The sequence below is a fragment of the Leuresthes tenuis genome, unplaced genomic scaffold, assembly GCF_036924035.1.
Source record: "Leuresthes tenuis unplaced genomic scaffold, fLeuTen1.0.hap1 SCAF_133, whole genome shotgun sequence".
Lineage (NCBI taxonomy): Eukaryota > Metazoa > Chordata > Actinopteri > Atheriniformes > Atherinopsidae > Leuresthes > Leuresthes tenuis.
The window spans coordinates 35,623-58,605 of NW_027325487.1; the positions used below are offsets into that span (position 1 = coordinate 35,623).

General features: G+C 43.5%; 2 non-coding genes across 2 annotated transcripts; both read left to right on the plus strand.

Moving 5' to 3' along the window:
• The first annotated feature begins 11,694 nt into the window (after positions 1–11,694).
• On the plus strand, positions 11,695–11,808 carry LOC140287431 (U5 spliceosomal RNA). Its single transcript, XR_011911604.1, has one exon. It is a non-coding gene; the product is annotated as a U5 spliceosomal RNA (small nuclear RNA).
• Positions 11,809–12,116: 308 nt separating this feature from the next.
• LOC140287428 (U2 spliceosomal RNA) lies at positions 12,117–12,300 on the plus strand. The gene has a single exon (XR_011911601.1). It is a non-coding gene; the product is annotated as a U2 spliceosomal RNA (small nuclear RNA).
• Positions 12,301–22,983: the final 10,683 nt, after the last annotated feature.

Below are 22,983 nucleotides of genomic sequence, written 5' to 3' on the forward strand. Positions count from 1 at the left end.
GGTTTTTACAAATTATGGTTGGACATTCAGACCTTGCAGCCGAACACCTCCGCTCTCTCTTTTGATCATACATTGTTGGGCATTCGCACCTTGTCTTACCCGCTTTTTACAAACTATAGTCAGACATTCACACCTTGCAGCTGAACCTCCGCTCCCTGTTTTGATCAGGTATGGTCTGGCAATACTACCTTTTCTTCCCCCGTTTGTGAGTAATTATGGCTGGACATTCACACCTACTTCAAGTCGAACAGCTCTGCTCCCGCTTTTGATTATGTTTGGTTGGATATTCGAACCTTTTCTTAACTGCTTTTTACAAACCATGGTCGGACTTTCACACCTTCTTGTAGCCGAACAACTCCGCTCCCGCTATTGATTGTGTACAGTCGGGTATTTTAACCTTTTCTTACCCGCTTTTTACCAAGTATGGTCGGACATTCACACCTTCGTACAGCGGAACACCTCCGCTCCCTCTTTTGATGGTGTATAGTCGGGCATTCAAACCTTTTCTTACCCGCTTTTTCCAAACTATGGTCGGCTATTCACAGCTTCCTCTCCACCATACTTGTATGGTGGGATATTCACACCCACTTGCATCCGAAAACCTCCGCTCCAAATTTTGTTGATATTTGGTCGGACATTCGCACCTTACCCGCTTTTGGCAAACTATGGCCTTCTTGCAGCCAAACAACTCTGATCTTGCTTTTGATGATGTAAGGTTGGGCATTCAGACCTTGCTTCACCTGCTTTTCACCAAATATAGTCGGACATTCACACCTTCTTGCAGCCGAACACTTCCGCTCCACCTTTTAGTGTTCTATCACACCTTTTTTTTCACCGCATTTTATACATTATGGTTGGAAATTTTCAACCACTTTCATCCGAAGACCTCTCCTCCCGCTTTTGTTAATATATTTTAACTTTAGTTTGACATTCAAACCTTCTTGCAGCTGAACCACCTCCGCTCCCTGTTTTGATCATATATGGTCTGGCAATACTACCTTTTCTTACCCGTTTGTGAGTAATTATAGCTGGACATTCACACCTACTTGCAGCCGAACACAACCTCTCCCGATTTTGATGATGTATGGACCGGCATTTTTACCTTTTCTAACACATTTTTCAACAATTATGGTCGGAGATTCACACCTACTCACAGCCGAACAACTCCGCTCCCGCATTTGATGATGTATAGTCGGGCATTCTCACCCTTTCTCATCAGGTTTTTGCAAATTATGATCTGACATTCACACCTACTTGCAGTCGAACAGCTCTGCTCCCACTTTTGATTATGTTTGGTTGGATATTCGAACCTTTTCTTAACTTCTTTTTACATATTTTGGTTGGACGTTCACACCTTCTTGTAGCTGAACACTTCCACTCCTGCTTTTGATGATGTATGGTTGGGCATTCACACCTTTTTTTTGCCCATTTTTCAGGAATTATGGGTGGACATTCACACCTTGCAGCTGAACACCTCCTATCCCACTTATGATCATGTGCGGTATGATTTTCGAAAAGTTTCTTTCATGTTTTCTAGCAATTATTGATGGACATGTAGACCTTCTTGCAGCTGAACACCTCCGCTCCCGCTTTTGATCATACATTGTCAGGCATTCGCACCTTGTCTTACCCACTTTTTACAAACTTTAGTCGAACAGTCACACCTTTTTGAAGCCGAACACCACCTCTACCGCTTTTGATGATGTATGGTCCAGCATTCTTACCTTTTCTAACACATTCTTCAGCAATTATGGTCGGACATTCACACCTACTCAGAGCCGAACACCTCCGCTCCCGCATTTGATGGTCTATAGTCGGGCATTCTACAGCGGAAAAGACTCATTCTTATGTTTAGTTAGATATTCGAACCTTTTCTTAACTGCTTTTTACAAACTTTGGTCGGACGTTCTCAATATCTTGCAGCCGAACACCTCCGCTTCCGCTTTTGATGGTGTATATTCGGGCATACGAACCTTTTCTTACCCGCTTTTTACAAACCAAGGTCGGACTTTCACACCTTCTCTTAGCTGAACAACTCCGCTCCCTCTTTTGATTGTGTACAGTCGGGTAATTTAACCTTTTCTTACCCGCTTTTTACCATCTATGGTCGGACATTCACACCGTCTTACAGCGGAACACCTCCGCTCCCTCTTTTGATGATGTATGGTTAGGCATTCGCACCTTTTCTTACCCATTTTTCAGTAATTATGGGTAGACATTCACACCTTCTTGCAGCTGAACACCTCCTCTCCTGCTTATGATCATGTGCAGTTTGTTATTCGAAAATTTTCTTTCATGTTTTCTAGCAATTATTGATGGACATTCAGACCGTCTTGAAGCTGAACACCTCCGCTCCCACTTTTGATGGTGTATAGTCGGGCTTTCGAGCCTTTTCTTCCCCGGTTTTTACAAATTATGGTTGGACATTCAGACCTTCTTGCAGCCGAAAACCTCCACTCCCTCTTTTGATCATACATTGTCGGGCATTCGCACCTTTTCTTACCCGCTTTTTTCAAACCATGGTCGGACTTTCACACCTTCTTGTAGCCGAACAACTCCGCTCCCGCTATTGATTGTGTACAGTCGGGTATTTTAACCTTTTCTTACCCGCTTTTTACCAACTATTGTTGGACATTCACACCGTCTTACAGCGGAACACCTCCGCTCCCTCTTTTGATGGTGTATATTCGGGCACTCGAACCTTTTCTTACCCGCTTTTTACAAACTATGGTCAAACATTCAAACCTTCTTGTAGCCGAACACATCCACTCCTGCTTTTGATGATGGGTATTCAAACCTACTTGTTGCCCGCTTTTCATTAATTATGGGTGGACATACACACCTTGTCGCAGCCAAACACCTCCGCTCCCTGTTTTGATCATGTATGATTGGACATTCGCACCTTTTCTCACCCGCTTTTTACTATGGTCGGCCATTCACAGCTTCCTCTCCACCATACTTGTATGGTGGGATATTCACACCCACTTGCATCCGAAGACCTCCGCCCCCACTTTTGTTGATATTTAGTCGGTCATTCGCACCTTGTCTTACCCGCTTTTTATAAACTTTAGTCAGACATTCACACCTTGCAGCTGAACCACCTCCGCTCCCTGTTTTGATAATTTATGGTCTGGCAATACTACCTTTTCTTACCGGTTTGTGAGTAATTATGGCTGGACATTCACACCTACTCTCAGCCGAACACCACTTTTCCCGCTTTTGATGATGTATGGTCCGGCATTCTAGTCTTTTCTAACACATTTTTCAGCAATTATGGTTTGACATTCACACCTACTCACAGCCGAACACTTCCGCTCCCGCATTTGATGGTGTATAGTCGGGCATTCTCACCATTTCTCATCAGCTTTTTGCAAATTATGATCTGACATTCACACCTACTTGCAGTCGAACAGCTCTGCTCCCGCTTTTGATGGTATATATTCGGGCATTCGAACCTTTTCTTACCCGTTTTTTACAAACCATGGTTGGACTTTCACACCTTCTTGTAGCCGAACAACTCCGCTCCCGCTATTGATTGTGTACAGTCGGGTATTTTAACCTTTTCTTACCCGCTTTTTACCAACTATTGTTGGACATTCACACTGTCTTACAGCGGATCACCTCCGCTCCCTCTTTTGATGGTGTATGTTCGGGCATTCGAACCTTTTCTTACCCGCATTTTACGAACTATGGTCGGACATTCAAACCTTCTTTTAGTCGAACACATCCACTCCTGCTTTTTATGATGTATGGTTGAGCATTCGCACCTTTTCTTACCCATTTTTTACAAACTATGGTCGGACATTCACACCTTCTTGCAGCTGAACACTTCCTCTCCCGCTTATGATGATGTGTGGTTTGATATTCGAAAATTTTCTTTCATGTTTTCTAGCAATTATTGATGGACATTCAGACCTTCTTGCAGCTGAACACCTCCGCTCCCGCTTTTGATGATGTATAGTTTGGCTTTCGAGCCTTTTCTTCCCCGGTTTTTACAAAATTATTGTTGGACATTCAGACCTTCTTGCAGCCGAAAACCTCCGCTCCCTCTTTTGATCATACATTGTCGGGGATTCGCACCTTCTCTTACCCGCTTTTTACAAACCAGGGTCGGACTTTCACACCTTTTAGTAGCCGAACAACTCCGCTCCCGCTATTGATTGTGTACAGTCGGGTATTTTCACCTTTTCTTACCCGCTTTTTACCAACTATGGTCAGACATTCACACCTTCTTACAGTGGAACACCTCCGCTCCCTCTTTTGATGGTGTATGTTCGGGCATTCGAACCTTTTCTTACCCGCTTTTTACAAACTATGGTCGGACATTAAAACCTTCTTGTAGCCGGACACATCCACTCCTGCTTTTGATGATGTATGGTTGGGCATTCGTACCTTTTCTTACCCATTTTGCAGTAATTATGGGTGGACATTCACACCTTTTTGCATTTTAACACCTCCTCTCCCGCTTATGATGATGTGTGGTTTGATATTCGAAAATTTTCTTTCATGTTTTCTAGCAATTATTGATGGACATTCAGACCTTCTTGCAGCTGAACACCTCCGCTCCCGCTTTTGATGATGTATAGTTTGGCTTTCGAGCCTTTTCTTCCCCGGTTTTTACAAAATTATTGTTGGACATTCAGACCTTCTTGCAGCCGAAAACCTCCGCTCCCTCTTTTGATCATACATTGTCGGGCATTCGCACCTTCTCTTACCCGCTTTTTACAAACCAGGGTCGGACTTTCACACCTTTTAGTAGCCGAACAACTCCGCTCCCGCTATTGATTGTGTACAGTCGGGTATTTTCACCTTTTCTTACCCGCATTTTACCAACTATGGTCAGACATTCACACCTTCTTACAGTGGAACACCTCCGCTCCCTCTTTTGATGGTGTATGTTCGGGCATTCGAACCTTTTCTCACCCGCTTTTTACAAACTATGGTCGGACATTAAAACCTTCTTGTAGCCTAACACATCCACTCCTGCTTTTGATGATGTATGGTTGGGCATTCGTACCTTTTCTTACCCATTTTACAGTAATTATGGGTGGACATTCACACCTTTTTGCATTTTAACACCTCCTCTCCCGCTTATGATCATGTGCGGTTTGATATTCGAAAATTCTCTTCCATGTTTTCTAGCAATTATTGATGGACATTCAGACCTTCTTGCAGCTGAACACCTCCGCTCCAGCTGTTGATGGTGTATAGTCGGGCTTTTGAGCCTTTTCTTCCCCGATTTTTACAAATTATGGATGGACATTCAGACCTTCTTTCAGCCGAAAACCTCCGCTCCCTCATTTGATCATACATTGTCGGGCATTCGCACCTTTTCTTACCTGCTTTTTACAATTCATGGTCGGACTTTCACACCTTTTAGTAGCGGAACAACTCTGCTCCCGCTATTGATTGTGTACAATAGGGTATTTTAACCTTTTCTTACCTGCTTTTTGCCAATTATGGTTGGACATTCACACCTTCTTACAGCGGAACACCTCCGCTCCCTCCTTTGATGGTGTATGTTCGGGCATTCGAACCTTTTCTTACCCGCTTTTTACAAACTATGGTCAGACATTCAAACCTTCTTATAGCCGAACACATCCACTCCTGCTTTTGATGATGGGTATTCAAACCTACTTGTTGCCCGCTTTTCATTAATTATGGGTGGACATACACACCTTGTCGCAGCCAAGCACCTCCGCTCCCTGTTAGGATCATGTATGGTTGGGCATTCGTACCTTTTCTTACCCATTTTGCAGTAATTATGGGTGGACATTCACACCTTCTTGCATTTGAACACCTCCTCTCCCGCTTATGATCATGTGCGGTTTGATATTCGAAAATTCTCTTCCATGTTTTCTAGCAATTATTGATGGACATTCAGACCTTCTTGCAGCTGAACACCTCCGCTCCAGCTGTTGATGGTGTATAGTCGGGCTTTCGAGCCTTTTCTTCCCAGATTTTTACAAAATATGGATGGACATTCAGACCTTGTTTCAGCCGAAAAACTCCGCTCCCTCTTTTGATCATACATTGTCGGGCATTCGCACCTTTTCTTACCCGCTTTTTACAAACCATGGTCGGACTTTCACACCTTTTAGTAGCGGAACAACTCTGCTCCCGCTATTGATTGTGTACAATCGGGTATTTTAACCTTTTCTTACCTGCTTTTTGCCAACTATGGTCGGACATTCACACCTTCTTACAGCGGAACACCTCCGCTCCCTCCTTTGATGGTGTATGTTCGGGCATTCGAACCTTTTCTTTCCCGCTTTTTACAAACTATGGTCAGACATTCACACCTTCTTGCAGCCGAACACTTCCGCTCCCGCATTTGATGGTGTATAGTCGGGCATTCTCACCATTTCTCATCAGCTTTTTGCAAATTATGATCTGACATTCACACCTACTTGCAGTCGAACAGCTCTGCTCCCGCTTTTGATGGTATATATTCGGGCATTCGAACCTTTTCTTACCCGCTTTTTACAAACCATGGTTGGACTTTCACACCTTCTTGTAGCCGAACAACTCCGCTCCCGCTATTGATTGTGTACAGTCGGGTATTTTAACCTTTTCTTACCCGCTTTTTACCAACTATTGTTGGACATTCACACCGTCTTACAGCGGATCACCTCCGCTCCCTCTTTTGATGGTGTATGTTCGGGCATTCGAACCTTTTCTTACCCGCATTTTACGAACTATGGTCGGACATTCAAACCTTCTTTTAGTCGAACACATCCACTCCTGCTTTTTATGATGTATGGTTGAGCATTCGCACCTTTTCTTACCCATTTTTTACAAACTATGGTCGGACATTCACACCTTCTTGCAGCTGAACACTTCCTCTCCCGCTTATGATGATGTGTGGTTTGATATTCGAAAATTTTCTTTCATGTTTTCTAGCAATTATTGATGGACATTCAGACCTTCTTGCAGCTGAACACCTCCGCTCCCGCTTTTGATGATGTATAGTTTGGCTTTCGAGCCTTTTCTTCCCCGGTTTTTACAAAATTATTGTTGGACATTCAGACCTTCTTGCAGCCGAAAACCTCCGCTCCCTCTTTTGATCATACATTGTCGGGCATTCGCACCTTCTCTTACCCGCTTTTTACAAACCAGGGTCGGACTTTCACACCTTTTAGTAGCCGAACAACTCCGCTCCCGCTATTGATTGTGTACAGTCGGGTATTTTCACCTTTTCTTACCCGCTTTTTACCAACTATGGTCAGACATTCACACCTTCTTACATTGGAACACCTCCGCTCCCTCTTTTGATGGTGTATGTTCGGGCATTCGAACCTTTTCTTACCCGCTTTTTACAAACTATGGTCGGACATTAAAACCTTCTTGTAGCCGGACACATCCACTCCTGCTTTTGATGATGTATGGTTGGGCATTCGTACCTTTTCTTACCCATTTTGCAGTAATTATGGGTGGACATTCACACCTTTTTGCATTTTAACACCTCCTCTCCCGCTTATGATGATGTGTGGTTTGATATTCGAAAATTTTCTTTCATGTTTTCTAGCAATTATTGATGGACATTCAGACCTTCTTGCAGCTGAACACCTCCGCTCCCGCTTTTGATGATGTATAGTTTGGCTTTCGAGCCTTTTCTTCCCAGGTTTTTACAAAATTATTGTTGGACATTCAGACCTTCTTGCAGCCGAAAACCTCCGCTCCCTCTTTTGATCATACATTGTCGGGCATTCGCACCTTCTCTTACCCGCTTTTTACAAACCAGGGTCGGACTTTCACACCTTTTAGTAGCCGAACAACTCCGCTCCCGCTATTGATTGTGTACAGTCGGGTATTTTCACCTTTTCTTACCCGCTTTTTACCAACTATGGTCAGACATTCACACCTTCTTACAGTGGAACACCTCCGCTCCCTCTTTTGATGGTGTATGTTCGGGCATTCGAACCTTTTCTCACCCGCTTTTTACAAACTATGGTCGGACATTAAAACCTTCTTGTAGCCTAACACATCCACTCCTGCTTTTGATGATGTATGGTTGGGCATTCGTACCTTTTCTTACCCATTTTACAGTAATTATGGGTGGACATTCACACCTTTTTGCATTTTAACACCTCCTCTCCCGCTTATGATCATGTGCGGTTTGATATTCGAAAATTCTCTTCCATGTTTTCTAGCAATTATTGATGGACATTCAGACCTTCTTGCAGCTGAACACCTCCGCTCCAGCTGTTGATGGTGTATAGTCGGGCTTTTGAGCCTTTTCTTCCCCGATTTTTACAAATTATGGATGGACATTCAGACCTTCTTTCAGCCGAAAACCTCCGCTCCCTCTTTTGATCATACATTGTCGGGCATTCGCACCTTTTCTTACCTGCTTTTTACAATTCATGGTCGGACTTTCACACCTTTTAGTAGCGGAACAACTCTGCTCCCGCTATTGATTGTGTACAATAGGGTATTTTAACCTTTTCTTACCTGCTTTTTGCCAATTATGGTTGGACATTCACACCTTCTTACAGCGGAACACCTCCGCTCCCTCCTTTGATGGTGTATGTTCGGGCATTCGAACCTTTTCTTACCCGCTTTTTACAAACTATGGTCAGACATTCAAACCTTCTTATAGCCGAACACATCCACTCCTGCTTTTGATGATGGGTATTCAAACCTACTTGTTGCCCGCTTTTCATTAATTATGGGTGGACATACACACCTTGTCGCAGCCAAGCACCTCCGCTCCCTGTTAGGATCATGTATGGTTGGGCATTCGTACCTTTTCTTACCCATTTTGCAGTAATTATGGGTGGACATTCACACCTTCTTGCATTTGAACACCTCCTCTCCCGCTTATGATCATGTGCGGTTTGATATTCGAAAATTCTCTTCCATGTTTTCTAGCAATTATTGATGGACATTCAGACCTTCTTGCAGCTGAACACCTCCGCTCCAGCTGTTGATGGTGTATAGTCGGGCTTTCGAGCCTTTTCTTCACAGATTTTTACAAAATATGGATGGACATTCAGACCTTGTTTCAGCCGAAAAACTCCGCTCCCTCTTTTGATCATACATTGTCGGGCATTCGCACCTTTTCTTACCCGCTTTTTACAAACCATGGTCGGACTTTCACACCTTTTAGTAGCGGAACAACTCTGCTCCCGCTATTGATTGTGTACAATCGGGTATTTTAACCTTTTCTTACCTGCTTTTTGCCAACTATGGTCGGACATTCACACCTTCTTACAGCGGAACACCTCCGCTCCCTCCTTTGATGGTGTATGTTCGGGCATTCGAACCTTTTCTATCCCGCTTTTTACAAACTATGGTCAGACATTCACACCTTCTTGCAGCCGAACACTTCCGCTCTACCTTTTAGTGTTCTATGGGGTATTCACACCTTTTTTTTCACCGCATTTTATAGATTATGGTTGTAAATTCTCACCCACTCTTATCCGAAGACCTCTCCTCCTGCTTTGGTTAATATATAGTCGGGCATTCGAACCTTTTCTTACCCGCTTTTTACAAATTATGGTCGAACATTCACACCTACTTGCAGCCGAACACCTCCGCTCCCGCTTTTGATGGTGTATAGTCGGGCTTTCGAGCCTTTTCTTCCCCGGTTTTTACAAATTATGGTTGGACATTCAGACCTTGCAGCCGAAAACCTCCGCTCCCTCTTTTGATCATACATTGTCAGGCATTCGCACCTACTTGCAGCCGAATACTTCCGCTCCACCTTTTAGTGATGTATGGTTGGCATTTGCACCTTTTCTTACCCTTTCTTACCCTACTGATTGCTTAAGATTAAGTTGTTTTTTCTCAAACTACAACATTTTTTTAATTGTTGAAACTTGATTTGAAGTGGATAAATAAGGAGGACAAACAGTTTTAAGTCAGGCTGATAGAAGGAATTAATTTTATAGCAAAATCTGTATTTCGTCATATGTCGAGAGATGCTTATTGCTGAAGAAGTACAAAGTACAACGTTGTTTATCGTTGAAACTTGATTAGACATGAATAAATATGAAGGACAAAGCAGTCTTAACTTGGTTAGAGTTAAGGAATTCGTTTTATAGGAGAATCCGAATTCGTGCATAACTCGTAAAATAGAGCTTATTTTCGGATTCCTGAAGAATGAGTCTGGTTCTTTCTCATAATACAAAGTTTGTTGTTTATTGTTGAAACTTCATCAGAAGTGAAGAAATAAATGAATGCCTATCAACAAATGTGGGATCTAAACTCTCGTGCTTCCTCTAAAATAATTTCCTTTCTCAATTCAGAAATGTGTGTGTGTAAGTCACAACACCCGTGACACCAAAACGGCTTTCTTTTCTCTCTTTTCTCTACACTCTTCACTGTGAGCACACACACCAAATCAGAAAGGCTTTTTTCTCTCTTTTCTACATTATGGACTGTGGGGACACAAAACCGCTCTCTCTTTTTTTTTTTGATTGTGTGCCAGGGCGTTGTCTCACGTATTAGATTATGCTTACGATACGAATGGGTTTATCAGTCACATCAGAATCCATACATACTGATCCTCCCGTAATAAAATGGTCGGATCTTATCAAACACACTTTGTTTCTTGTGACAATCAAGTCAGCGAAACAGCGTATACACGTCAAGACACTGAATCAAGTTTGCCACAAGAACTCATAAGTTTGGCAGTATTGCTCTGCCGTCAGCAATCATACACCCATTTTATTTTCGTGAGACATGTGCAGGCACCTGTTCATCTACTGTTCTATCACTATGAATTAGTTTATCTATTATCAATAAGGATACTTCTACAACTACTATCAAAGTATGTCCAGACTTCTTATGTTGTCAGTTGCTATATATGAATAAGTGGGTAGCTACTGACAAGCATTAAGCATGTCACACAGCCCAAACATATAACATTTCAGGACACACCACACAGTTAACAACCACAGTGAAGTGTCAAAGCCCAAACATGTAACATTCAACAGGACACTTACACAACACATTCAAATCAAACAGTCAGACAACATACAAGAACATATACCCCAGCCGGCATTGCTCCCTGCCTATTTTCCTACAGCACACTATGTGCGCGCACACCTTTATTCACAAACTCTTCAACTTATACTCTTTTACCAAAGCTGCTACAGCTCGATTGGCCGAATACCCTTAGATCCTATTTCGGTGAATTTGACATCTGCCTTACATGTAACAGATTAGCAGTTTAGCAGTTTTAATTTAGTTTGAGTGAAGGAATTCATTTTATAGCAAAATCCGAAATCGTGAAGAACTCATGAAAGTAAGCTTATTCTCGGATTCCTGAAACTTTAGATTTGCTTTTTCTTTTACTGCAAAGTACAACGTTGTTTTTTTTTTGTTTAAATCTTTCTATACATGGTAAATATGAAGGACAAAACAGTTTTAACATAGTTTGAGTTAAGGAATTCATTTTATAGATAAAATCCCAAGAGTCTGCTGAGAAAAGAGAGTGAATGCGAAGTAGACTTTAACACGGCTCTGGGAGCGAGCCGAGTGTGGGCTAACCGGGAGAATTGCTTGAAAGAAACGCGACACCGAATGAGCGGTCAGAACAAAGCCTCAATACGGTGTTCCCGTGGTGTTTTTGTTGCTGCCTTGTCGATTGCACAGGGGCAAGCGTTTCAACCAAGCAACGCTCACCATGGGGAAGGTGGCTATGGCAACTAGCCTGATGCCCTGCTCCCGCAGTGACGGATAATCGTACTCTGGTTTCTCTTCATAACATACAAGTCTTTCGCCTTTTACTAAAGACTTTCGTGGAGAGCAGCACTAATGAGTTGTTTCTATTTTTGGCAGGCTTTACCTTTGCGGGTGAAGCCCTTTCTGTCTGTGCAAAAGAAATCTTGTTACTGTGCAGAGTGACTTCTCTGAGTAGAGTCGCCTTACTTGTTGCGATTGTGCCGATGTTCGAAGCTGGAGTGCAAAGTTGTTGCTTGAATGGTGCTTGCTGGAGCATGCGGGAGTGCAAAGTTATACCATTTAAAAGGGCTGAAGAGTGCTCAGTGCAGCGGGTGGGCGGAGGTGCAACGTGACACTCTGGCCACCTATGGCCATAAAAAGAACACTGCTACAAGTGCGCATTGTGCCAGCAAGGGCCCTCGGACCTGAAACAGTGGACAGTTATCGCTTCTCGGCCTTTTGGCTAAGATCAAGTGTAGTATCTGTTCTTATCAGTTTAATATGTCCTCTATACGAGGACTACATATTAAATGGATTTTTAAGAATAGGAGTTGAAAAAGAAGCTTGCTCCGTTCACTCCAAGCATTGACCCAGTACTGCAGTGCCGCTGGGAACGGTGCGCTCTTCTCTGCTCTTGTGAAAAAGCAAACAGCGGTGCAGGATGGAAGTTTCAGGGAGCCCAAGATGAAACTTTCTTTTAGTCTGCTGAGAAAAGAGAGTGAATGCGAAGTAGACTTTAACACAGCTCTGGGAGCGAGCCGAGTGTGGGCTAACCGGGAGAATTGCTTGAAAGAAACGTCATACCAAATGAGTGGTCAGAACAAAGCCTCAATACGGTGTTCCCGTTGTGTTTTTGTTGCTGCCGCTGTTTGCTTTTTCACAAGAGCGCACCTGTTGAGGGGGGGCCTGGGGGGGCCTGGGTGATGGTGGGTCTCAGGCCCGGGCTGCTGCGACTGGTGTGACCGGGTGGTTTGTTTGTTTGTTTTTTGTTGTTGTTTGTTTGTTTTTTGTAGAGGTCCTCCGGAGTGGGGTTGGGTTTAGTGGGGTGGGGCGGGATGGGTACCTTCTGGGGGTACAGTAGCTCCCAGAATATGGTCGCTGCAGGCCCCGAGCCTGGTGGACATCAGGCCCTCCTGTCCTGTGTTGGCTCCCTTTTAAAAAGTACAGAACTTAGAACAGGTCTAGTCCCTGGCTTTCGGCAGAACTGTCTTCTTTACTTTTTTTTTTTCCCCCTTATCGTGTTCAGCATTATGGCAGCAGAATTGTTGTCTGAATACCTTTGATGCCAAACAGATTTGCTTTGCCAAGGGAAGTTTTATAAATGTAAAGCTCCCCTTGATGCCCATTTATTTATTTCTGTTTACAATATATGACATGTAATAGAACTGAACCGGACCGGGGGACAAGGAAAGAAGAAGAGGAAAGAAGAGAAAAACAGAACATACATCGCATACAACACAGCTGTGGATATAGATGACCTGAGACGACATGATAATACATCAACTGCTTAGCGACCATGCTACTGGACTAATGAATGTGGTTGTGTGTGTGTGAGAACATGCAACACCCATGGCACAGGACCTACATGATAACCGTGCTTAGTTATGAGTGTATAAGCATACAGGGCCACAATCCACAGCCCCCCCAAGCAATCAGAAGCAGGCAGAGAGGGCCACAAGACCCGGGCCACCAGCAGCCCCCACAGAGCACAGAACCCAGGAAGCCCACCGCAGGGGCAACCACGCATCCACCCAGAAGACTGCAGAGGAAGCCCCCGGAAAGAGCCCCCATAAGCATAGGGCAGAGGCCCTCCGGGAGCCAGGGGCAACAGCCCACCGACATCGCCAGGCCCCAGCCGCCCAGACATGGGCCGTGCACTGGATCCGGGCCCCAGGAGCCCGAGCGCCCCCAAACCCCCCGGCACTTATGATCATGTGCGGTATGATTTTCGAAAAGTTTCTTTCATGTTTTCTAGCAATTATTGATGGACATGTAGACCTTCTTGCAGCTGAACACCTCCGCTCCCGCTTTTGATCATACATTGTCAGGCATTCGCACCTTGTCTTACCCACTTTTTACAAACTTTAGTCGAACAGTCACACCTTTTTGAAGCCGAACACCACCTCTACCGCTTTTGATGATGTATGGTCCAGCATTCTTACCTTTTCTAACACATTCTTCAGCAATTATGGTCGGACATTCACACCTACTCAGAGCCGAACACCTCCGCTCCCGCATTTGATGGTCTATAGTCGGGCATTCTACAGCGGAAAAGACTCATTCTTATGTTTAGTTAGATATTCGAACCTTTTCTTAACTGCTTTTTACAAACTTTGGTCGGACGTTCTCAATATCTTTTAGCCGAACACCTCCGCTTCCGCTTTTGATGGTGTATATTCGGGCATACGAACCTTTTCTTACCCGCTTTTTACAAACCAAGGTCGGACTTTCACACCTTCTCTTAGCTGAACAACTCCGCTCCCTCTTTTGATTGTGTACAGTCGGGTAATTTAACCTTTTCTTACCCGCTTTTTACCATCTATGGTCGGACATTCACACCGTCTTACAGCGGAACACCTCCGCTCCCTCTTTTGATGATGTATGGTTAGGCATTCGCACCTTTTCTTACCCATTTTTCAGTAATTATGGGTAGACATTCACACCTTCTTGCAGCTGAACACCTCCTCTCCTGCTTATGATCATGTGCAGTTTGTTATTCGAAAATTTTCTTTCATGTTTTCTAGCAATTATTGATGGACATTCAGACCGTCTTGAAGCTGAACACCTCCGCTCCCACTTTTGATGGTGTATAGTCGGGCTTTCGAGCCTTTTCTTCCCCGGTTTTTACAAATTATGGTTGGACATTCAGACCTTCTTGCAGCCGAAAACCTCCACTCCCTCTTTTGATCATACATTGTCGGGCATTCGCACCTTTTCTTACCCGCTTTTTACAAACCATGGTCGGACTTTCACACCTTCTTGTAGCCGAACAACTCCGCTCCCGCTATTGATTGTGTACAGTCGGGTATTTTAACCTTTTCTTACCCGCTTTTTACCAACTATTGTTGGACATTCACACCGTCTTACAGCGGAACACCTCCGCTCCCTCTTTTGATGGTGTATATTCGGGCACTCGAACCTTTTCTTACCCGCTTTTTACAAACTATGGTCAAACATTCAAACCTTCTTGTAGCCGAACACATCCACTCCTGCTTTTGATGATGGGTATTCAAACCTACTTGTTGCCCGCTTTTCATTAATTATGGGTGGACATACACACCTTGTCGCAGCCAAACACCTCCGCTCCCTGTTTTGATCATGTATGATTGGACATTCGCACCTTTTCTCACCCGCTTTTTACTATGGTCGGCCATTCACAGCTTCCTCTCCACCATACTTGTATGGTGGGATATTCACACCCACTTGCATCCGAAGACCTCCGCCCCCACTTTTGTTGATATTTAGTCGGTCATTCGCACCTTGTCTTACCCGCTTTTTATAAACTTTAGTCAGACATTCACACCTTGCAGCTGAACCACCTCCGCTCCCTGTTTTGATAATTTATGGTCTGGCAATACTACCTTTTCTTACCGGTTTGTGAGTAATTATGGCTGGACATTCACACCTACTCTCAGCCGAACACCACTTTTCCCGCTTTTGATGATGTATGGTCCGGCATTCTAGTCTTTTCTAACACATTTTTCAGCAATTATGGTTTGACATTCACACCTACTCACAGCCGAACACTTCCGCTCCCGCATTTGATGGTGTATAGTCGGGCATTCTCACCATTTCTCATCAGCTTTTTGCAAATTATGATCTGACATTCACACCTACTTGCAGTCGAACAGCTCTGCTCCCGCTTTTGATGGTATATATTCGGGCATTCGAACCTTTTCTTACCCGTTTTTTACAAACCATGGTTGGACTTTCACACCTTCTTGTAGCCGAACAACTCCGCTCCCGCTATTGATTGTGTACAGTCGGGTATTTTAACCTTTTCTTACCCGCTTTTTACCAACTATTGTTGGACATTCACACTGTCTTACAGCGGATCACCTCCGCTCCCTCTTTTGATGGTGTATGTTCGGGCATTCGAACCTTTTCTTACCCGCATTTTACGAACTATGGTCGGACATTCAAACCTTCTTTTAGTCGAACACATCCACTCCTGCTTTTTATGATGTATGGTTGAGCATTCGCACCTTTTCTTACCCATTTTTTACAAACTATGGTCGGACATTCACACCTTCTTGCAGCTGAACACTTCCTCTCCCGCTTATGATGATGTGTGGTTTGATATTCGAAAATTTTCTTTCATGTTTTCTAGCAATTATTGATGGACATTCAGACCTTCTTGCAGCTGAACACCTCCGCTCCCGCTTTTGATGATGTATAGTTTGGCTTTCGAGCCTTTTCTTCCCCGGTTTTTACAAAATTATTGTTGGACATTCAGACCTTCTTGCAGCCGAAAACCTCCGCTCCCTCTTTTGATCATACATTGTCGGGGATTCGCACCTTCTCTTACCCGCTTTTTACAAACCAGGGTCGGACTTTCACACCTTTTAGTAGCCGAACAACTCCGCTCCCGCTATTGATTGTGTACAGTCGGGTATTTTCACCTTTTCTTACCCGCTTTTTACCAACTATGGTCAGACATTCACACCTTCTTACAGTGGAACACCTCCGCTCCCTCTTTTGATGGTGTATGTTCGGGCATTCGAACCTTTTCTTACCCGCTTTTTACAAACTATGGTCGGACATTAAAACCTTCTTGTAGCCGGACACATCCACTCCTGCTTTTGATGATGTATGGTTGGGCATTCGTACCTTTTCTTACCCATTTTGCAGTAATTATGGGTGGACATTCACACCTTTTTGCATTTTAACACCTCCTCTCCCGCTTATGATGATGTGTGGTTTGATATTCGAAAATTTTCTTTCATGTTTTCTAGCAATTATTGATGGACATTCAGACCTTCTTGCAGCTGAACACCTCCGCTCCCGCTTTTGATGATGTATAGTTTGGCTTTCGAGCCTTTTCTTCCCCGGTTTTTACAAAATTATTGTTGGACATTCAGACCTTCTTGCAGCCGAAAACCTCCGCTCCCTCTTTTGATCATACATTGTCGGGCATTCGCACCTTCTCTTACCCGCTTTTTACAAACCAGGGTCGGACTTTCACACCTTTTAGTAGCCGAACAACTCCGCTCCCGCTATTGATTGTGTACAGTCGGGTATTTTCACCTTTTCTTACCCGCATTTTACCAACTATGGTCAGACATTCACACCTTCTTACAGTGGAACACCTCCGCTCCCTCTTTTGATGGTGTATGTTCGGGCATTCGAACCTTTTCTCACCCGCTTTTTACAAACTATGGTCGGACATTAAAACCTTCTTGTAGCCTAACACATCCACTCCTGCTTTTGATGATGTATGGTTGGGCATTCGTACCTTTTCTTACCCATTTTACAGTAATTATGGGTGGACATTCACACCTTTTTGCATTTTAACACCTCCTCTCCCGCTTATGATCATGTGCGGTTTGATATTCGAAAATTCTCTTCCATGTTTTCTAGCAATTATTGATGGACATTCAGACCTTCTTGCAGCTGAACACCTCCGCTCCAGCTGTTGATGGTGTATAGTCGGGCTTTTGAGCCTTTTCTTCCCCGATTTTTACAAATTATGGATGGACATTCAGACCTTCTTTCAGCCGAAAACCTCCGCTCCCTCATTTGATCATACATTGTCGGGCATTCGCACCTTTTCTTACCTGCTTTTTACAATTCATGGTCGGACTTTCACACCTTTTAGTAGCGGAACAACTCTGCTCCCGCTATTGATTGTGTACAATAGGGTATTTTAACCTTTTCTTACCTGCTTTTTGCCAATTATGGTTGGACATTCACACCTTCTTACAGCGGAACACCTCCGCTCCCTCCTTTGATGGTGTATGTTCGGGCATTCGAACCTTTTCTTACCCGCTTTTTACAAACTATGGTCAGACATTCAAACCTTCTTATAGCCGAACACATCCACTCCTGCTTTTGATGATGGGTATTCAAACCTACTTGTTGCCCGCTTTTCATTAATTATGGGTGGACATACACACCTTGTCGCAGCCAAGCACCTCCGCTCCCTGTTAGGATCATGTATGGTTGGGCATTCGTACCTTTTCTTACCCATTTTGCAGTAATTATGGGTGGACATTCACACCTTCTTGCATTTGAACACCTCCTCTCCCGCTTATGATCATGTGCGGTTTGATATTCGAAAATTCTCTTCCATGTTTTCTAGCAATTATTGATGGACATTCAGACCTTCTTGCAGCTGAACACCTCCGCTCCAGCTGTTGATGGTGTATAGTCTGGCTTTCGAGCCTTTTCTTCCCAGATTTTTACAAAATATGGATGGACATTCAGACCTTGTTTCAGCCGAAAAACTCCGCTCCCTCTTTTGATCATACATTGTCGGGCATTCGCACCTTTTCTTACCCGCTTTTTACAAACCATGGTCGGACTTTCACACCTTTTAGTAGCGGAACAACTCTGCTCCCGCTATTGATTGTGTACAATCGGGTATTTTAACCTTTTCTTACCTGCTTTTTGCCAACTATGGTCGGACATTCACACCTTCTTACAGCGGAACACCTCCGCTCCCTCCTTTGATGGTGTATGTTCGGGCATTCGAACCTTTTCTTTCCCGCTTTTTACAAACTATGGTCAGACATTCACACCTTCTTGCAGCCGAACACTTCCGCTCCCGCATTTGATGGTGTATAGTCGGGCATTCTCACCATTTCTCATCAGCTTTTTGCAAATTATGATCTGACATTCACACCTACTTGCAGTCGAACAGCTCTGCTCCCGCTTTTGATGGTATATATTCGGGCATTCGAACCTTTTCTTACCCGCTTTTTACAAACCATGGTTGGACTTTCACACCTTCTTGTAGCCGAACAACTCCGCTCCCGCTATTGATTGTGTACAGTCGGGTATTTTAACCTTTTCTTACCCGCTTTTTACCAACTATTGTTGGACATTCACACCGTCTTACAGCGGATCACCTCCGCTCCCTCTTTTGATGGTGTATGTTCGGGCATTCGAACCTTTTCTTACCCGCATTTTACGAACTATGGTCGGACATTCAAACCTTCTTTTAGTCGAACACATCCACTCCTGCTTTTTATGATGTATGGTTGAGCATTCGCACCTTTTCTTACCCATTTTTTACAAACTATGGTCGGACATTCACACCTTCTTGCAGCTGAACACTTCCTCTCCCGCTTATGATGATGTGTGGTTTGATATTCGAAAATTTTCTTTCATGTTTTCTAGCAATTATTGATGGACATTCAGACCTTCTTGCAGCTGAACACCTCCGCTCCCGCTTTTGATGATGTATAGTTTGGCTTTCGAGCCTTTTCTTCCCCGGTTTTTACAAAATTATTGTTGGACATTCAGACCTTCTTGCAGCCGAAAACCTCCGCTCCCTCTTTTGATCATACATTGTCGGGCATTCGCACCTTCTCTTACCCGCTTTTTACAAACCAGGGTCGGACTTTCACACCTTTTAGTAGCCGAACAACTCCGCTCCCGCTATTGATTGTGTACAGTCGGGTATTTTCACCTTTTCTTACCCGCTTTTTACCAACTATGGTCAGACATTCACACCTTCTTACATTGGAACACCTCCGCTCCCTCTTTTGATGGTGTATGTTCGGGCATTCGAACCTTTTCTTACCCGCTTTTTACAAACTATGGTCGGACATTAAAACCTTCTTGTAGCCGGACACATCCACTCCTGCTTTTGATGATGTATGGTTGGGCATTCGTACCTTTTCTTACCCATTTTGCAGTAATTATGGGTGGACATTCACACCTTTTTGCATTTTAACACCTCCTCTCCCGCTTATGATGATGTGTGGTTTGATATTCGAAAATTTTCTTTCATGTTTTCTAGCAATTATTGATGGACATTCAGACCTTCTTGCAGCTGAACACCTCCGCTCCCGCTTTTGATGATGTATAGTTTGGCTTTCGAGCCTTTTCTTCCCAGGTTTTTACAAAATTATTGTTGGACATTCAGACCTTCTTGCAGCCGAAAACCTCCGCTCCCTCTTTTGATCATACATTGTCGGGCATTCGCACCTTCTCTTACCCGCTTTTTACAAACCAGGGTCGGACTTTCACACCTTTTAGTAGCCGAACAACTCCGCTCCCGCTATTGATTGTGTACAGTCGGGTATTTTCACCTTTTCTTACCCGCTTTTTACCAACTATGGTCAGACATTCACACCTTCTTACAGTGGAACACCTCCGCTCCCTCTTTTGATGGTGTATGTTCGGGCATTCGAACCTTTTCTCACCCGCTTTTTACAAACTATGGTCGGACATTAAAACCTTCTTGTAGCCTAACACATCCACTCCTGCTTTTGATGATGTATGGTTGGGCATTCGTACCTTTTCTTACCCATTTTACAGTAATTATGGGTGGACATTCACACCTTTTTGCATTTTAACACCTCCTCTCCCGCTTATGATCATGTGCGGTTTGATATTCGAAAATTCTCTTCCATGTTTTCTAGCAATTATTGATGGACATTCAGACCTTCTTGCAGCTGAACACCTCCGCTCCAGCTGTTGATGGTGTATAGTCGGGCTTTTGAGCCTTTTCTTCCCCGATTTTTACAAATTATGGATGGACATTCAGACCTTCTTTCAGCCGAAAACCTCCGCTCCCTCTTTTGATCATACATTGTCGGGCATTCGCACCTTTTCTTACCTGCTTTTTACAATTCATGGTCGGACTTTCACACCTTTTAGTAGCGGAACAACTCTGCTCCCGCTATTGATTGTGTACAATAGGGTATTTTAACCTTTTCTTACCTGCTTTTTGCCAATTATGGTTGGACATTCACACCTTCTTACAGCGGAACACCTCCGCTCCCTCCTTTGATGGTGTATGTTCGGGCATTCGAACCTTTTCTTACCCGCTTTTTACAAACTATGGTCAGACATTCAAACCTTCTTATAGCCGAACACATCCACTCCTGCTTTTGATGATGGGTATTCAAACCTACTTGTTGCCCGCTTTTCATTAATTATGGGTGGACATACACACCTTGTCGCAGCCAAGCACCTCCGCTCCCTGTTAGGATCATGTATGGTTGGGCATTCGTACCTTTTCTTACCCATTTTGCAGTAATTATGGGTGGACATTCACACCTTCTTGCATTTGAACACCTCCTCTCCCGCTTATGATCATGTGCGGTTTGATATTCGAAAATTCTCTTCCATGTTTTCTAGCAATTATTGATGGACATTCAGACCTTCTTGCAGCTGAACACCTCCGCTCCAGCTGTTGATGGTGTATAGTCGGGCTTTCGAGCCTTTTCTTCACAGATTTTTACAAAATATGGATGGACATTCAGACCTTGTTTCAGCCGAAAAACTCCGCTCCCTCTTTTGATCATACATTGTCGGGCATTCGCACCTTTTCTTACCCGCTTTTTACAAACCATGGTCGGACTTTCACACCTTTTAGTAGCGGAACAACTCTGCTCCCGCTATTGATTGTGTACAATCGGGTATTTTAACCTTTTCTTACCTGCTTTTTGCCAACTATGGTCGGACATTCACACCTTCTTACAGCGGAACACCTCCGCTCCCTCCTTTGATGGTGTATGTTCGGGCATTCGAACCTTTTCTATCCCGCTTTTTACAAACTATGGTCAGACATTCACACCTTCTTGCAGCCGAACACTTCCGCTCTACCTTTTAGTGTTCTATGGGGTATTCACACCTTTTTTTTCACCGCATTTTATAGATTATGGTTGTAAATTCTCACCCACTCTTATCCGAAGACCTCTCCTCCTGCTTTGGTTAATATATAGTCGGGCATTCGAACCTTTTCTTACCCGCTTTTTACAAATTATGGTCGAACATTCACACCTACTTGCAGCCGAACACCTCCGCTCCCGCTTTTGATGGTGTATAGTCGGGCTTTCGAGCCTTTTCTTCCCCGGTTTTTACAAATTATGGTTGGACATTCAGACCTTGCAGCCGAAAACCTCCGCTCCCTCTTTTGATCATACATTGTCAGGCATTCGCACCTACTTGCAGCCGAATACTTCCGCTCCACCTTTTAGTGATGTATGGTTGGCATTTGCACCTTTTCTTACCCTTTCTTACCCTACTGATTGCTTAAGATTAAGTTGTTTTTTCTCAAACTACAACATTTTTTTAATTGTTGAAACTTGATTTGAAGTGGATAAATAAGGAGGACAAACAGTTTTAAGTCAGGCTGATAGAAGGAATTAATTTTATAGCAAAATCTGTATTTCGTCATATGTCGAGAGATGCTTATTGCTGAAGAAGTACAAAGTACAACGTTGTTTATCGTTGAAACTTGATTAGACATGAATAAATATGAAGGACAAAGCAGTCTTAACTTGGTTAGAGTTAAGGAATTCGTTTTATAGGAGAATCCGAATTCGTGCATAACTCGTAAAATAGAGCTTATTTTCGGATTCCTGAAGAATGAGTCTGGTTCTTTCTCATAATACAAAGTTTGTTGTTTATTGTTGAAACTTCATCAGAAGTGAAGAAATAAATGAATGCCTATCAACAAATGTGGGATCTAAACTCTCGTGCTTCCTCTAAAATAATTTCCTTTCTCAATTCAGAAATGTGTGTGTGTAAGTCACAACACCCGTGACACCAAAACGGCTTTCTTTTCTCTCTTTTCTCTACACTCTTCACTGTGAGCACACACACCAAATCAGAAAGGCTTTTTTCTCTCTTTTCTACATTATGGACTGTGGGGACACAAAACCGCTCTCTCTTTTTTTTTTTGATTGTGTGCCAGGGCGTTGTCTCACGTATTAGATTATGCTTACGATACGAATGGGTTTATCAGTCACATCAGAATCCATACATACTGATCCTCCCGTAATAAAATGGTCGGATCTTATCAAACACACTTTGTTTCTTGTGACAATCAAGTCAGCGAAACAGCGTATACACGTCAAGACACTGAATCAAGTTTGCCACAAGAACTCATAAGTTTGGCAGTATTGCTCTGCCGTCAGCAATCATACACCCATTTTATTTTCGTGAGACATGTGCAGGCACCTGTTCATCTACTGTTCTATCACTATGAATTAGTTTATCTATTATCAATAAGGATACTTCTACAACTACTATCAAAGTATGTCCAGACTTCTTATGTTGTCAGTTGCTATATATGAATAAGTGGGTAGCTACTGACAAGCATTAAGCATGTCACACAGCCCAAACATATAA